The 15,318-nt window shown below is 32.9% G+C and overlaps 1 protein-coding gene across 1 annotated transcript in view; it reads right to left on the reverse strand.

The window, feature by feature from the left end:
* Positions 1-15,318, reverse strand: part of LOC129801718 (rhodanese domain-containing protein CG4456) — an 887,636-nt gene that overhangs the window by 537,611 nt on the left and 334,707 nt on the right. The window lies entirely within an intron of this gene.

Here is a 15,318-nt window from a genome sequence, read left to right on the forward strand (position 1 = left end):
TTGGCTTTCGGGATTTCGACCCATTCAGGATTTAGGTTTTCGGGATTTTGGCGTCCGGAATTTTGGCTTTCGAGATTTTGACCGGGACCCATTATGAAATATTTCGAAATCAGGGCCTTTTTGTTTTTGACTGACAAATATGATTCTATTATGCCCAGCGCACAATAACTTTTGTTTAGTAAACATGTTTTCGATATTTCAATGAGAGTGAGTGAGATCTAGATCTAGTCATCTAGCTCATTCTCATGGGCAATTTTGAAAGCATGTTTACAAACAAAAGTTATTGTGCGTTGGGCATAACTCACTCACTTTCATTGAAAAGTCAAAAACATGTTTACAAAACAAAAGTTATTGTGCGTTGGACCATTACTCTTTCCAAATACTAATTTACTCCAAAACAGTCCCAAATTGATTTTACAGAAAAAATAGACTTCTAAAAATTTAAAATCAAAATGCATGTGCAATTAATATGTAATAATACTAACGTCAAAATAAAGCATTTGTGAAATTGGTATGCTTGTTTTGTTAGATTCATGATAAATATCTAAATCTGTTTGTTATGATCATCTTTAGTATCTAAAAATGCCATAAAAATTGCTATTTAGTTCAGGAAGGATTTCCGTGTTATTATTCGATTACATAAAAGATGAAGATGGCAAATCCATTAAGAAGTACTAATAAAATTATAATATGCTTTTTTATGTTTCTTTTGCAATGATAAATTGCTATTACGTGGACATTGTTACAACTGTGGTCGGACGGGACGGACGATACTTAGAATAATTGACGCGAGATGTCGTTTAGAACAGACGAAGACGGACGAACAACGAAGGACAGACAGACTTGAGTTGGACGCCAAAGAGAGTGGACGAAATAAAGAAAAAGCCAGTAATAAGCCTAGATCAGCTTATAGAGGTGTGATTCCTCCGTTGCAAATTCGGATTGTGGCAAACTCGAACGATTTTATACATAAAATTGTATGAGAAATGCATAAAAGTATCTGAACATTTATAAATTCTGGGTGAGATGGCAATAACTTGGTGGTAAGAGAATATGGGATAGATAGAGCATACATTTTGTGAACAATTCAATCTTATTGACGACGGAGACTCTTATGCCCAGTTCTTAAACTCCTTAGTCTGCAACTACTTCAGTTGCATTTAACAAGATTTTTTAAAGTAATTATAGAAAATGTATTGTAAATAATTATATGCAGTTTGGCAGTTTCAGTGCGATTATGACATTTTGTTAAGTTTAAGGATAGGTGCATCGATAAGTATGGGAAATTCCTGTGCCAATTAAGTATACAGTTAAAAAGGTTTCTTTTTTGTATGAATTTTTTCTCTTTTTCAGCAAATCTTATTACAAATACATATTCACTAATGAATAAATGTTAATAATATCGGCGATTCTGTCTCAATAATTTAGTTGATGACCTTTCCAGTCAATTGTTGAATTTAATTAACCCTTTAAGGACGATTGGTACACCGGTGTCCTATAACGCAAAATAATTATTCCTGACTACCCAAAGTTATTTTTTCTTATGTTTGTATGTAATCTGAAAGCAAAAGGTTGAACGAATCTAAGATACTTTTTGCCAGTGTCCAATTATTTGCTATATACTAAATATTTAAGCTTAAAAATGGCGAATCTTTAAATTCCCATATTGAATGATGATTTTATTTAATTATTATACTTCTAATTTTTTTAAGCAAAACCCTTTTGGGAAAAAACACCACATTACTATTACGTAATATTTTTTATTAGACTGTAAATTATTATTGTTATTGTTAGAAAAATTTCTTAAAATTCCGGGCTATTTTTGTCCCCATCGCACGTAGAGGTGAAACATGCACCGACCCGCGAAAATCCGCGAAAAATATCGCGACCCGCGAAAATCCGCGAAAAATTTCGCGGCCCGCGAAAATCCGCGAAAAATTTCGCGACCCGCGAAAACCCGCGAAAATCCGCGAAATATTTCGCGACCCGCGAAAAATTTCGCGACCCGCGATAATCCGCTGGTATATATAAACATATATACTATGTTTATATATATATATATATATAGAGGGAGAGAGAGGGGGAGAAATGGCGCAATACCATGTGTGACGCCACTTCTCCCGCTTCTTTCCCCACCTGGCGCTACGAGCAAAATTTTCTTAAAATTGCAATCTTTAACTTGAATATCTCGAGAAATCATGGAGCAATCTCCAATTTTTTTTTAAATTGGTCTACTCAAGTAGCGCTACAACATGAACATAAAATGGTTCAAATTGCATAAGCCAATTTCTAGAAAAACTATAAAAACCGGTTTTAAACCGGTTTAGAACCGGTTTCTCAAAAAACTAATAACATAGAAATTATCGTACGCGCAAGTAGATATATTTAAAAAAAATTTATGAAGATATCTCTTTCCAAACCGGAGATATTGCGTACTACGGACGGCCGGACGGCCGGCCGGACCCGAAAATTGGGGCTTATCATTTTTGGCATCAGAGATGTTCAAAACATATACCCTGTGAATTTCAGCTCGATCGGAGCACTTTTAGAAAATCGGAGTATCACAATAGGTGTGATTATGAAGGCATCACACCTAACGTAAAACAGCTGTTCTGAGTGTTTTAATTCGAATTGAAATGGAGTCTACACAACTGATTTTTTCGAAGCAATGGTAAAAACGTCTTAAAAAACACGCAAAAGAGTGACAAGTGCACTGAAGCATCTTTTAAAGCTTTGGACTTTTCCGCGTGTGATTTCTCAAAGGTGCCCAATTAGTATTGATGTCTTTGCTAAATTGCGGCAAAACGGTCATTTCTTCTATGTCAATCAGGTGAATTTTATGCTGAATGTGTTGCTTAGGGTGTCACAAGAGCCTGCAACCGCTTGATCTTTAATACGTGCAATTGCAACAGACCTCCCTCGCTGAGTTTTTCTGTATTCGGGCAGCTCTTTAGGCTCTTGTGTGAGTTGTATGAACAATTTATTCAAATGAGTGTTGACTGTTTTGGCGCGAAGAAGCAACTATAAGTTTTTTCTCATATAATATACTCCGAATGATAATAGAAGTAATCGTGCAATGGCCCAAAACAGTTGGACATGAAACTGAATGGATAATCGATGGAATGTGGGTTGCGCCAAATCAATTGTGCGGACACCACACAGAGAAATGACTGCCAAATGAGCAAGATTGTGACATTCAGAAAAGTAAAAATGAAAGTGAAATTTCCCTCTCGAGTAAAATTGTTTATTCTCCTTTATTTTGCATCGTCTGCAGATGTATCAAGTTTGACTCCTTTATAAGATCTCGTTTCCATTTCCCTGACAACTTTTTTTTGGCTAAACGCCCCCCAAAACTCAGACAATTTCCATCAATCTTATTGTTCTTTTTGGAGAAAGATCGACTTGTGGCACCTCCTCCGTTTCATCATAAATACTTTGTGTTTCACCGATATAATTGAATGGGATTTAACATGATCGATAATATTTCTCGAAACACGATGAATGCCCAAATTAATAGGATTCATTTTCTGTGAATTATAGACTTCAATTAAAGTTTTTTGTGAAGCCCCATCGGTTCCATGATATAATTTAACAGGGATTTCACAATAAGAAAAGTTGTCAAATAGGAAATTAGAAAAGAATACATCAATTTTTTTAGGTTGTTAAAATCAATCTGGATGACGCAATAAAATTGTTATAGAAATCAAAAAATAGCATTAAAAGTATAACATCGTTGAGAAAGAAGTATCCATGACAAAAAAAGTTAAACGGATATATGGATCAAAGACGTTGGACTTCTCTTTACAATTATTTACTAAAATTAAACAATCAGACTTGGACAAAAGATGTTTACAATTGAATACTAAGCCTAAAAATATCACAAATGTTCCGGAAAGTTTTATTGAGAGAAAAACAGCATAAATATTTGACTTTTAATAAAGTGTTATTGTGAAAACTATAATGCATTTTTTTTATTTTATGAAAGTGATTGAACAGACTTCTTCGCTTGGTACGTAATCTCAAGAAGTTTTGTGTTTGTGCACAGAGAGCGACAATCAGAACAAGTGATTCCCAATCCACAATTTAACCCAAATAGAGACAGGAAAAAAAAATTCCTGCCTCCACCCAGACTTGTTCTGGGAGCCTTTCGCAATTTAGGCGAAATTTTAAGTACCTAAAAATTTTTACAGTAATTTTACCTTTAAAAGAAATATGTTTACAGTTTGTTTTTTCTAATAAAGGGTACAGTTTTTTAAAATTGAAAGCATCAAAAATAGTTTTCACATCGACTAATATTGCAAAAATAATTTCGAAAAAGCAGTAGGATACCAAAAGTATTATACTGATACTGATACTGATACGATATCGTAAGTAAAAAGCACTAGGAGACAATGAAAATGAAATTCAAAAATTGTTTAAGTTTATCAAAGATATTAATATAATTAATCAAATTTAAAGAATCGAAAATGAACCATAAAATGTACAAAAAAGTGTAAAGCACAATATCAATCACGGGGCAATCATCTTCCAGAAGGACCCCTAATTAAAAAAAAAGTCTCACTGCTGCTCGTGAACACATTGTCCGCAGAATCTAAATATTTTCATGGATCATGGTGGGTCGCTCTCACTGTCCGATTAATAACCAAATCACCTGCGATCTTTTGGGCGACTCAAATCAACAAACTTCTCACCAATGCGATAATGATGATAAATTACACTTGAACGCATGTTTCATCCGTCTCAATAGGTGCTTCGAGAGTTTTGAGAGTTTTGCAGTTCAGAAAAGAAAGATCTTCAGTGGCACAAAAAAATCAACGTTTTTTCATGAGTCCAGTGATTTTTGTCCACAGCACGAAATTCAATGGGAAATCGTGAAAGAAAGAAGAAAGTCCGAAACATTGCGCAATAAGCTTGTGTGCTGTAAGAATTCGTTCATAATTTATTTTAAGGCCAAATTTCTTTTATTGGTTCTTAATACACTTTAACGACATAAGGACTTTGTGTACATAAACTCTTCACTTAATTCAAAGTTATTTAGGACCCTTTGTACCACTTTCTCATGAAAAATACATTTTTTTAGGGCAAATGAAAGCAAAAGTGTCAGAAACATCACATAAATCGTGTCTCACCAATAACATTATTTCTGTAAAAATTTTGGCGCAACTAACATAACTTGTGATAATTAATAAATATTTTTTGGGAATATTACAAGACAGTAAACATCCGTTTTTGTCGCTACAGAAATCTTCCCTTGTCTGTTTCATAATATTTTCGCATAATTTACTTCCAAATTGTCTTTATTTTTTTTTGGCACGAATAAAGACCCACAAAGATTGATCATAAAAAACCGTGCCTTCAAGCGTGTAGGAGATGCCCCAAGCCACAATTTTCCAATATATTCGATTCGATGTGGACAAAAATAAATTGTTTTTATACTCTTGGTTGAAAAAGTGAGTCAATTTCACTCTCAATGACACCAAAAATTGCCAGGAGAAAGATACTCGACCACTTTTACTTTCCTTTACGTCAATTTTAAAGCAGAAGTAAATTTTGGACACTCAATTCTTCTTACAATATTTTGCCCGCCGAAACATGGTTTCAATGTTTTATGTTCCTTGGAAGTTTATTATCTCTAAATCTAGTACATTATTACACTTATTATTCAAGTTCAAGAAGTGATTTCACGGAAATTAATAAAGTTATTTTGACTGGAAAGTACTTTAAAACACTAACAAACAATAAATAATTGTACTCAAGTCAATTTATGAAGATCCACTCACAGATTTCTTGTATCTTTATTGAGGTGTTTTGAGTCAAAACAATTTTATTTCAGTTCACTTGAAAGTATTGATTTTGCAATTTACAGAGCAATAAACACTGCATTTAAGTCTTTTTTTTTCAAGTTAACTTTCAGTGACAGTTTTTTATGATATAAAAAAATATTTTAAAGAATTTCTCTGGTGTCATCTTGGATGTACAGTAAAAGATTTACAAAAACTGTATTTTTGCCTTAAAGCAGAAAATAATAAAAAATCTATTTTGTGATACCTTTAATATGTGCCCTTGTCAAAATCCTAAATTAGCTAAAATCCCGAAAAGTGCAAATCCGTATTGAGTTAAAATCCTTCATGGTCAAAATTCCGAATATGTCGAAATCCGAAAAAGTCATAATTTCCAATCAAAGGGAAATTTCCTATGTTTTGAGATATCAGACTACATAACAGACACAAAAAGATGAATTTTAAGATTATAGCAAAAAAATATTTCCATGTGTTGGATTTACAGGGTATTCGGGATTTCGAACCATTATGGATTTTGTCTGTTCAGGATTTTACCTTATCGGGCTATTGACGTTCGCGATTTAGATCCTTCGGAATTTTAGCTTTTATGATTGTGGTTTTCATAATTTTGGCTATCACCCCTACAGGCTGAACAATGCAATGGCAAATTTAGATTTGAAGTCTCCGAGAGATCTTCTACTCCGAAGACCTTGAATTTGTTATTTCGTTTTATATGAAAATTATTGTGAGGAGTCGTCGACCCTGAGACAGACCTTGGACAAGGTGGCTGAATCAAATTCAGAATCTTGCCCTGGAGCGCGTTGCGTTCGAACCCGAAGATCTTTCTGAAGTGGCGAAGAAGCGACAAGCATGGGTTGCTAAACTGGATGTCATGGGCCCGCGACCCCAATAGGGATAAGTGGTTGAAAATGACGATGAGGATGAATTTAAAAAGAGAGCAACAAATTCAAAAATTCTTCAAATTTGTATTCAACCTGAAATCTGATCGGTAAAGCATATCGACCACGTTCTTAGTTACACCCTATAAGTGAATATTGTAGGTATATCCAGATGTTTTTTATCTCTTCCCCACTCTCTCTCAAAAATTAAGTTTTTGTTGGTCTATGTCAAAAACAGCTAAAGGGATCTTTTTTTTATTTTCGAATACAATTTTGAAAGCGTCTGGTAGATAATTTGTCCATGCATGCCAATTTTATTATCTAAATTAATTTCTCCTACTGATTTTCATTATCAAATTCAAATGTTCAAGTTGAAAGCTCTTAAGAATTCCATAGCACTTATTAATCAAATTCCAATTTTGAAATGGTTTCCAGATAATTCATGAAGTAGTTTTTATCATGGCAATAAATTTGTATTGATCCAAAAACTATCCGAGTAGATTATTCACACGAAGAGTTCTATCGCATAAGTTTGACCATTCCGCAAAGCTGATGCACTCTTCCATTTCTTTTTCATAAGATATTAAATCGACTTAGTAAGATCAGAGCCTTTATTACAAAAGCACTAAAAAAACGACAAAATATGTTATCTTTCTAGATTACCAGGTGTTTAGAAGATAATAATGAGGTGAGTGAGAATATAATGGTGCTATTCTAATGAAAAAATGAACATGTTTTTTTCATTATTTTACTGTTCTCAAGTGCTTTTCCATTATCGACTTTTCTTTGTATGGATTCGTGTGCCGACTATTTTCTCCGGTCTTTGCCGTATTCTAAAACCACCAAACAGTCGTGACAGGAACCAATATAAAGAACAGTCAATTATGTAGAAGCGCTTGAGCAAATGTTAAAAAAAAAAACTGTTCATATTTCATTAGAATAACACCAGACTGAAAGTCTAACTCTCAAGGATCATCAAGTTGCTCAGGGAATCGTCTCTATAACAAAAACCCACTCTCCCCCTCTATACACAATATTATGTATATTATGCAAAAATATTTACTTTTCATACTAATAGCCCATTTAAAGTTATGTATACAGCATTATGCTAACATAATTTTATTCAAATTTCAATCTTTTACGACCAATTTAGTGTTATTTGAGTCTTACTGGAGTAGATAAATTCCAGTTGCTTCTCATGTACTACCCATTTCCTGAGATTCACGAAAACCATTGACCATTCCGCAAAGCTGATGCACTCTTCCATTTCTTTTTCATAAGATATTGAATCGGCTTAGTAAGATCAGAGCCTTTATTACAAAAGGACTAAAAAAAACGACAAAATATGTTATCCTTCTAGATTACCAGGTGTTTAGTAGAAGTTATTAATGAGGTGAGTGAGAATATAATGGTGCTATTCTAATGAAAAAATGAACATGTTTTTTTTCATTATTTTACTGTTCTCAAGTGCTTTTCTATTATCGACTTTTCTTTGTATGGATTCGTGTGCCGACTATTTTCTCCGGTCTTTGCCGTATTCTAAAACCACCAAACAGTCGTGACAGGAACCAATATAAAGAACAGTCAATTATGTAGAAGCGCTTGAGCAAATGTTAAAAAAAAACTGTTCATATTTCATTAGAATAACACCAGACTGAAAGTCTAACTCTCAAGGATCATCAAGTTGCTCAGGGAATCGTCTCTATTAAAAATGATTTTAAAAATCATTGTAATATTGAATTAAAAATTCATAAAAAATTGTTCAAGACGAACGGACGCATTTTCACTTAGCTCTGCCAATTAACCGAACCAAACCCCATTTATAACCTTACTACGTCCCCAACAGTCTCTATAACAAAAACCCACTCTCCCCCTCTATACACATTATTATGTATATTATGCAAAAATATTTACTTTGCATAGTAATAGCCCATTTAAAATTATGTATACAGCATTATGCTAACATAATTTTATTCAAATTTCAATCTTTTACGACCAATTTAGTGTTATTTGAGTCTTACTGGAGTAGATCAATTCCAGTTGCTTCTCATGTACTTCCCATTTCCTGAGATTCACGAAAACCATTGCAGGGCTGCAGAGATATGCTATGAAAAATTGTCACAACTTTCATCACTCATTTTCCCAAAGCAAATTGTCTTCAAAATCATCCATCTGACAAAGAATCTCTTACACTTTTACCACATACTCGTAAAACGCATATTCAGCATCATGTGAATTTCTTCATTCTTCAGAGTAAACCACGCAATGTGGTCTCACTGAGTTCCCGCGCAAAAATTGCGTGGAAAGATACTGTTGATTTTCCAAGCATTCTCTTCGTGCAAACCCACACCCGGTGTCTCCTTCGACGGGGGTGTTGGGGGATTTGTTGTTGTTCCTCTAACGGTCGTTGGACTCCATCGGAGGTGAGAGTGTGTTGGAGCTCAAATAGCATCGTGTTATGTGAAATTAGTAATAAATAATAAAAGTTTAAATTGCAGTGTATGAAAATGGCCTTTTAAAAACGAAAGTAATCTCGATTTTGCAGTCGCGACAAGAGACTCTAAAAGGTTTCGCATAGATAGTGAAAATTTTTCCCGTTGCTGCGAGGAAGTTGAGACGAGAGAAAGACTTCACAGTATAGACTGAGACGAACCCGTTTTTGGATAAACAAGGGAACTTCCTTCTTCAAGAAAATGAAAGCTCGTCGTATGCAGTCGACAAAATTTCATTTGCTATGGAATGTCTTGTCTGAAGTCACGACTTGTTGCTAAATCTCGTTTTGTCTCTTCCAGATGCACTCTGTGTAGCTGATGGTGCATCTCCCCAAGCTTAAGGGGCCCATTGCCAATGTTGATTAATACGCTTGGCAATCTCACCTTGCAAACGAGAGAAAGACACTTACTTCCAGCTCATAAAATTCATCATAGATGTATCTTTGGCTATTTGTTTGCGCTTCTGCAGAAGGTAAGCATTTGCCATATTACTTTCGTTCACCAATTACGAAACGATCATGCCTCAGAATTGCACAAGGAACAATAATCACTGTTTTAAGATGCTGAAACACGAAAATTCCCGCCACTTTCTTTGGTGGCATCTTCAACTCATGAAGTTGAATATACTACTTCCGCAAATGTTCACGCGCATTCAACGTCAATGTCACGAAAAGCACCAGGAGACTTTTTTTCTTATATGACTCAAGACTGTGATAACATCTACTTTTCGTACTAAATACTTTGTTTTTGTCCGACTAAACATTACATCAAGTTGTACACAATGTTATACCAAAATATAATTTGAATAGACAATTTTTATCTTGAAAAATTGCTTTAAAAAACAGACCAACTCTTGATTTCTTTTATAATACTAATAATAGAATTTTATCTCTTTACGAATCATGAATTATTTCAAATTTCATGTCTCATTTTCTTTGCATTTTTTTCTTATGTTTCACAATGTACTTTTGGTGCATTTTAAATGTTTTTTTTTTCTAGAAAGTGATACCACATCTCATTGAAGATTTTAATAAAAATGCAACATTTTATATGGCCACAAAAAAGATCATTTAACACGTTGGGTCGTAAAAAATCACTCTTCTGGAGTGAAGGAAATTAAAATAAAACATATTTGACGCGAGTGCTGTGTTGTGTAGCACGATGGAATTTAATTCTCCCTTTATGCACCACAACCAGCAGAAGACAACAGATCAAAGGCATTTGAGAGTGCAAGGCGAAATTGGTCAATAAAAGAGATTCCTAACAACAATGCAAAATAAATTCTTTTCACTTGATTAATTTTCCCCTAGTGCATATCGTATGGTACAAAAGGCCTCTGCATCTCCCCCAGAGAGCTTTTGAAGACCATTGGCAGTTGCATAACATTTTTATTTTGAGCTGAGAAGGTGAAGTAAAAGAAAACTCTTTTTTTCTGGAACATTGACGTGCACCTCATTAATAATAAATTTATTGAAAAACATACATATACATAATTATAGTGTATTTTTTCGTGTTACCAGAGTGCTTCACAACTTAATTGTCGACAATTACGCCCAGAGTATTTTTTTTGCACGTTTTACTCGCAATTTTCGTAACTCTTCGTAGAAAGAGATCAAAGTCAAATACCTCTGGGCTTGACGAAAGATTATAAAATCAAAATTTTATAATAGAAACTTCTCATTGATTAAGTTATTGCAGAATTAATGGAATTTGAAGTGATTGAAAAGAGATATTTCAGAAATAATTCTAAAATAAGGTACTTCAACCAGGCGTCTCCACTGTAAATGGAGGCCCCGGGTGTTTCATGAAAACTTCTTCGAAACATTGCTAATGCAGCCAATTTCCCCAATGAATTTCGCAGAAAATTACGCAAAAAGACTGCCTGAGGATACCTAGATGACTGTGTGATATTGAACCACTTCTTGTGGCAACGATAACACAGCAATTTCCTTCACTTTCGCCCTCCAATCGCTCCTCGAGGCTTTCAACTTCATTAATCTCTTAGGCTGTCCATTCAGCTTCTATACAGCATTCAAATGGCTGAGCTTTAGCACATTTTCAACAGCTCTGAATATTTATTTTCACAGTATATTAAATTATTACAAAATAGCAAATAATAGCAAATTGGATTCATGCATTCATGGGGAGATTATTGAATTGGATATCGGTGAAAGTTGGTACTGCCTTTTTGTTTATCATCCAATAGCAAAATACCAATGAGAATTCTTTGTCAGTTAATTAAACATCACCATGTTACAATTAATTGCCGAGGAATTCACACTCTAAGGAACATTTTTTGTATGCCAATCAAACGATGAGCTTTTTCCCTGGACTTTGCGGAAACCTCTATAAATACGATCTTTCTTTTTGCATTTTTCTGCAAGAAACTTTTATGAGCTTTACTTTTTTTTTGTTAAAAATAACTAAAAAGTGATTTTCTTCAATGAAAGCCAAGTGTTATATAGCAAACATTTATTGCAGTAACTTAAGTATTTTCCATGAGATTTATCTGTTTGGCTTTTTCAAATGTAATTCATATTTTATGATCTCAATGCAGATTTATGCTGTTGAAACGGGAAAAGTATTTTAGCTCCGGATAGAATTACAGCTCTATCGCGAAAATTATCTTCAACAGATTAGTTTTACACCAATAATTGGTTTCAATATTATTATATCATTGTATAAATTGTATTGGAAAAACACAAATACGACTTACATTTTCTTCTCAATAGTTATAGGTGCATTCCTTGTCTGAAAAATCTAACAACAAATTGAGGTAGTTAAACGTAAATGTTTAGGAAAATTTTATTACGATAGTTAGTATGTAAGGTTACATAGATGCCGCCGTTTAGCCATCATTCGTCTATATTTGCAATTTGCATACTTTCTCAGCAAAAACATAGGGCAAAGATGATAGGTTATGTATTAAATAAAAAAATAATATAAATAGGGTAAAGGCTCATAATTTGGTCCAGTCTGCTTCTAAGCATCGATGTTCCAAGTTTGAAGTGCGATATTTTCTATACTAATTGACTTTTTTGTTACACTCTTTTCAGAAGGATTGTTTAGAAACGTGGCAAGCTATTTATCATCTCATTTTTACTAAAATTAGTTTTAATACGTTTAAAAATGAATTGATATGTTAGAGGTGAATTTGACTCTTATTTTGGACAACTTGTTTATTATTTTTTACAACTTGCCTGTTAATTTGGACAGCTAATCTGCCTCAACAGGATGCCCATTGTTCTTCATTAAATGAACCAATCTTACCAAGTCCTCTTCCTGTTCATGTAAAGGAAACGTAGAATGTTACAAGAAGACCGGAAGCTTTCCATATTATTCATTAAAATGAGTTGACTTCGGTACTCCAAGTACGTGCGGATTCGTTCATTACCTGGTCTTTCCGGGAGCCTTTCAAGGCATTTCTCGCTACTTCTCATTCGTAGAGATGATGCTCCTTTGTTTCTCCAGGCATTTGTCCAACATAGTCATCACAAAAGCTAAAACTTCACGAAATTTCGTGAGAAAAACACCTGTCCAAAATAAGAACCATCACCTCACTGGTAAATGTCTTAAAACATTTCCCATTTTTCACAGGAAAAATCAAATTCACAAGGCAAATCTCACTTCAGGTCAAATGTACAAATCACCACTAACGTGAATCAATACAATATTCAATGAATATTCAATAATATCACTCAATAAAAGCGAAGAAAGATTGTTAGTACTTCACCACAGCTAAATAAGACTGAAGTAAACACGAAGTTCTGTCATATTTCTCGTAAACAATTGCTCACACTGAATTTTCAACAAAGCAATTTCAACTCAAATTATATTCAAAAATTAACGTATTTAGTGTTAAAATTTTCCAAAAAGAACAAATATTTAGATAGAATTCATTGTTCATCAAATATTGGAATAAAAATCCATAATTTTAATCAATTTATTTTTAGTGTCCAATGTTATCCTCAAAGTGACCAAAATAAGAAACTGGACAAAATTATGAGCCTTTCCCCTAACACTTAAAAATTGTCTTTCTTTCTATGATTTTTTGGTGAATATTGTTCCATGAAAACTTATTACGTCTTGCAAAAAATTAATGCAGAAGACTGTTTTGTTTAAATATAATAAAACTGAAAGAAATAAAATTTGACCCATAAATTAACAAATATGAATAATTTTTTTCTATATTAACATTTGCAATATTTTCTACTCAATTCTTTATTAATTTCGTAAAAACTTAGTAAATAGGTAGTAATTATATGATGTTTTTCTTATATTAAAATATTACCACTAGAGCCATACTATTACCATTATATCAAAATATTAACCAAGCAAGATTTTTGATAAAATTTTTGTAAGGCTAATTTATCTCTTCTTTGAAACTACATACCACTGAATCTATAGTGCTGTCTCATAAAAATTACTCAAAATGAATTGTCTCCAACTTCCAAGGAGCGACAATAAGGGGTTGCTGCTCATTTGATTTTTTTTGCCATTTATATAGGGGAACTACTTGTAATTTTGGACGCTTTGAGGATATAATTGGACACTACAAATAATGAATTATGTTATTTAAATATTTATTATTTTTAGAACATTTTAACATTAAATTAGTTCAATTTTGAATATAATTTGAATTAAAATTCTCTTGTTGTAACATTAGTGTGAACAATTCCTTACGAGAAATATGACAGAATTTATTGTTTACTTCAGCCTTTTTAATACCAATAATTTTTCTTTGAAATTTTTAAGTAATATTATTATATATATATATTCTAATATTGTGTTAATTCACGCTAATAGTGATTTGTTCACTTGACTTGAAGTAAGGTTTGGCATGTGAATTACATTTTCCATGTGAAAAATGGACATTTTTATTCGAAATTTTGTGAATTATTAGTTTTTGTGATTACTAGATTGTAAAAATGTGTGAAGAATAAACAAAGAATTATTATCTGTACGAACGAAATGTATTGAAGAAGCCTCAAAAGAAGAGTCCCAGAAGTATGTGGAGTGCCGCAGTCAACTGTCTTTAATGAATCATATGGAAAGTTTGCAGGCTCCTTAGGACTTAGGACATCTTCGGTTTCTTCTCATAAACAGGAGGAGGACTTTCTAAGTTAAGTTCTTGAAATAGACGAGAAGGGTACTCTTATTACGAAACATCGGCTGTCCAAAATTACAAGCAAAGTGTCCAAAATTACAATCAAAATTCATGTCTACATTTTTATTCATTTTTAAAGGCATTATGATCAATTTTATAAAAAAGCAAAGACGATAAACTGTTTATCAAAGTTCTAAAAACTACTTTTGAAAAGAAAGTAACAAAGAACTTGAATTTATATTGAAAATATTTCAATTCAAACTTAGAACATTATGCTGTTTATATGCACCGCGTCCCAAGTTGCAAGCACTTCCCCAATTTCCATATCGTTTATTTTTGTGATGTTCTACATTCGACTTGTAATTTTAAATATAAATTATTTTTATGTGTTATTAAAATTTCGTCAGGAATCTAGGCTATTATAAAATTATTTAAGTTAAATCTTACGAATAAATCCCAAGAATGAAGGAGCCTTTATAGCACAATTTGGAAATTTACGTGGCAGAGTACTGGTAGAAAGAATTGGGGCACCAGTAAACATGGGGTAGTTGTAATCACTATATTTTTTTCAATTAGATATTAGACATCAGAAAACGAGTCCTATATAAATTCATCAATACTTATTTGGCCACTGAAAAAACGGTCGACATAAGTCCAAGTAGTGGAGACACAAAAATCAGTGTTTACAACTCCAGTTTTCCTTACATAAATTAGATAAATTTTGAGTTAATATCTAAATAATTATCAAATCGATTTTGAACAGGTCAAACTATACAAATTTTTTAAGAACTTCGTGGAAGCGCAAAGTCATAAGCAAATTTCTTTTTCCTAAATGTCGAACTGAACACAAAACTTTAATTAAAAAATTCAAATAAATTTATTCTATTTATTTAAATTAAATAATTTAAGTAATAACAGATTAGCATATAAGGCTCATATATAACAGACTTATTGACGAGCTAATCTTTTGACAAATTAAAACCTTTCGATAAAATCAGCTTCCTTTTCATAGAAGGTTCTTTAAGATGAATTATATCAAA

Source organism: Phlebotomus papatasi, chromosome 2, assembly GCF_024763615.1.
Source record: "Phlebotomus papatasi isolate M1 chromosome 2, Ppap_2.1, whole genome shotgun sequence".
Classification (NCBI taxonomy): domain Eukaryota; kingdom Metazoa; phylum Arthropoda; class Insecta; order Diptera; family Psychodidae; genus Phlebotomus; species Phlebotomus papatasi.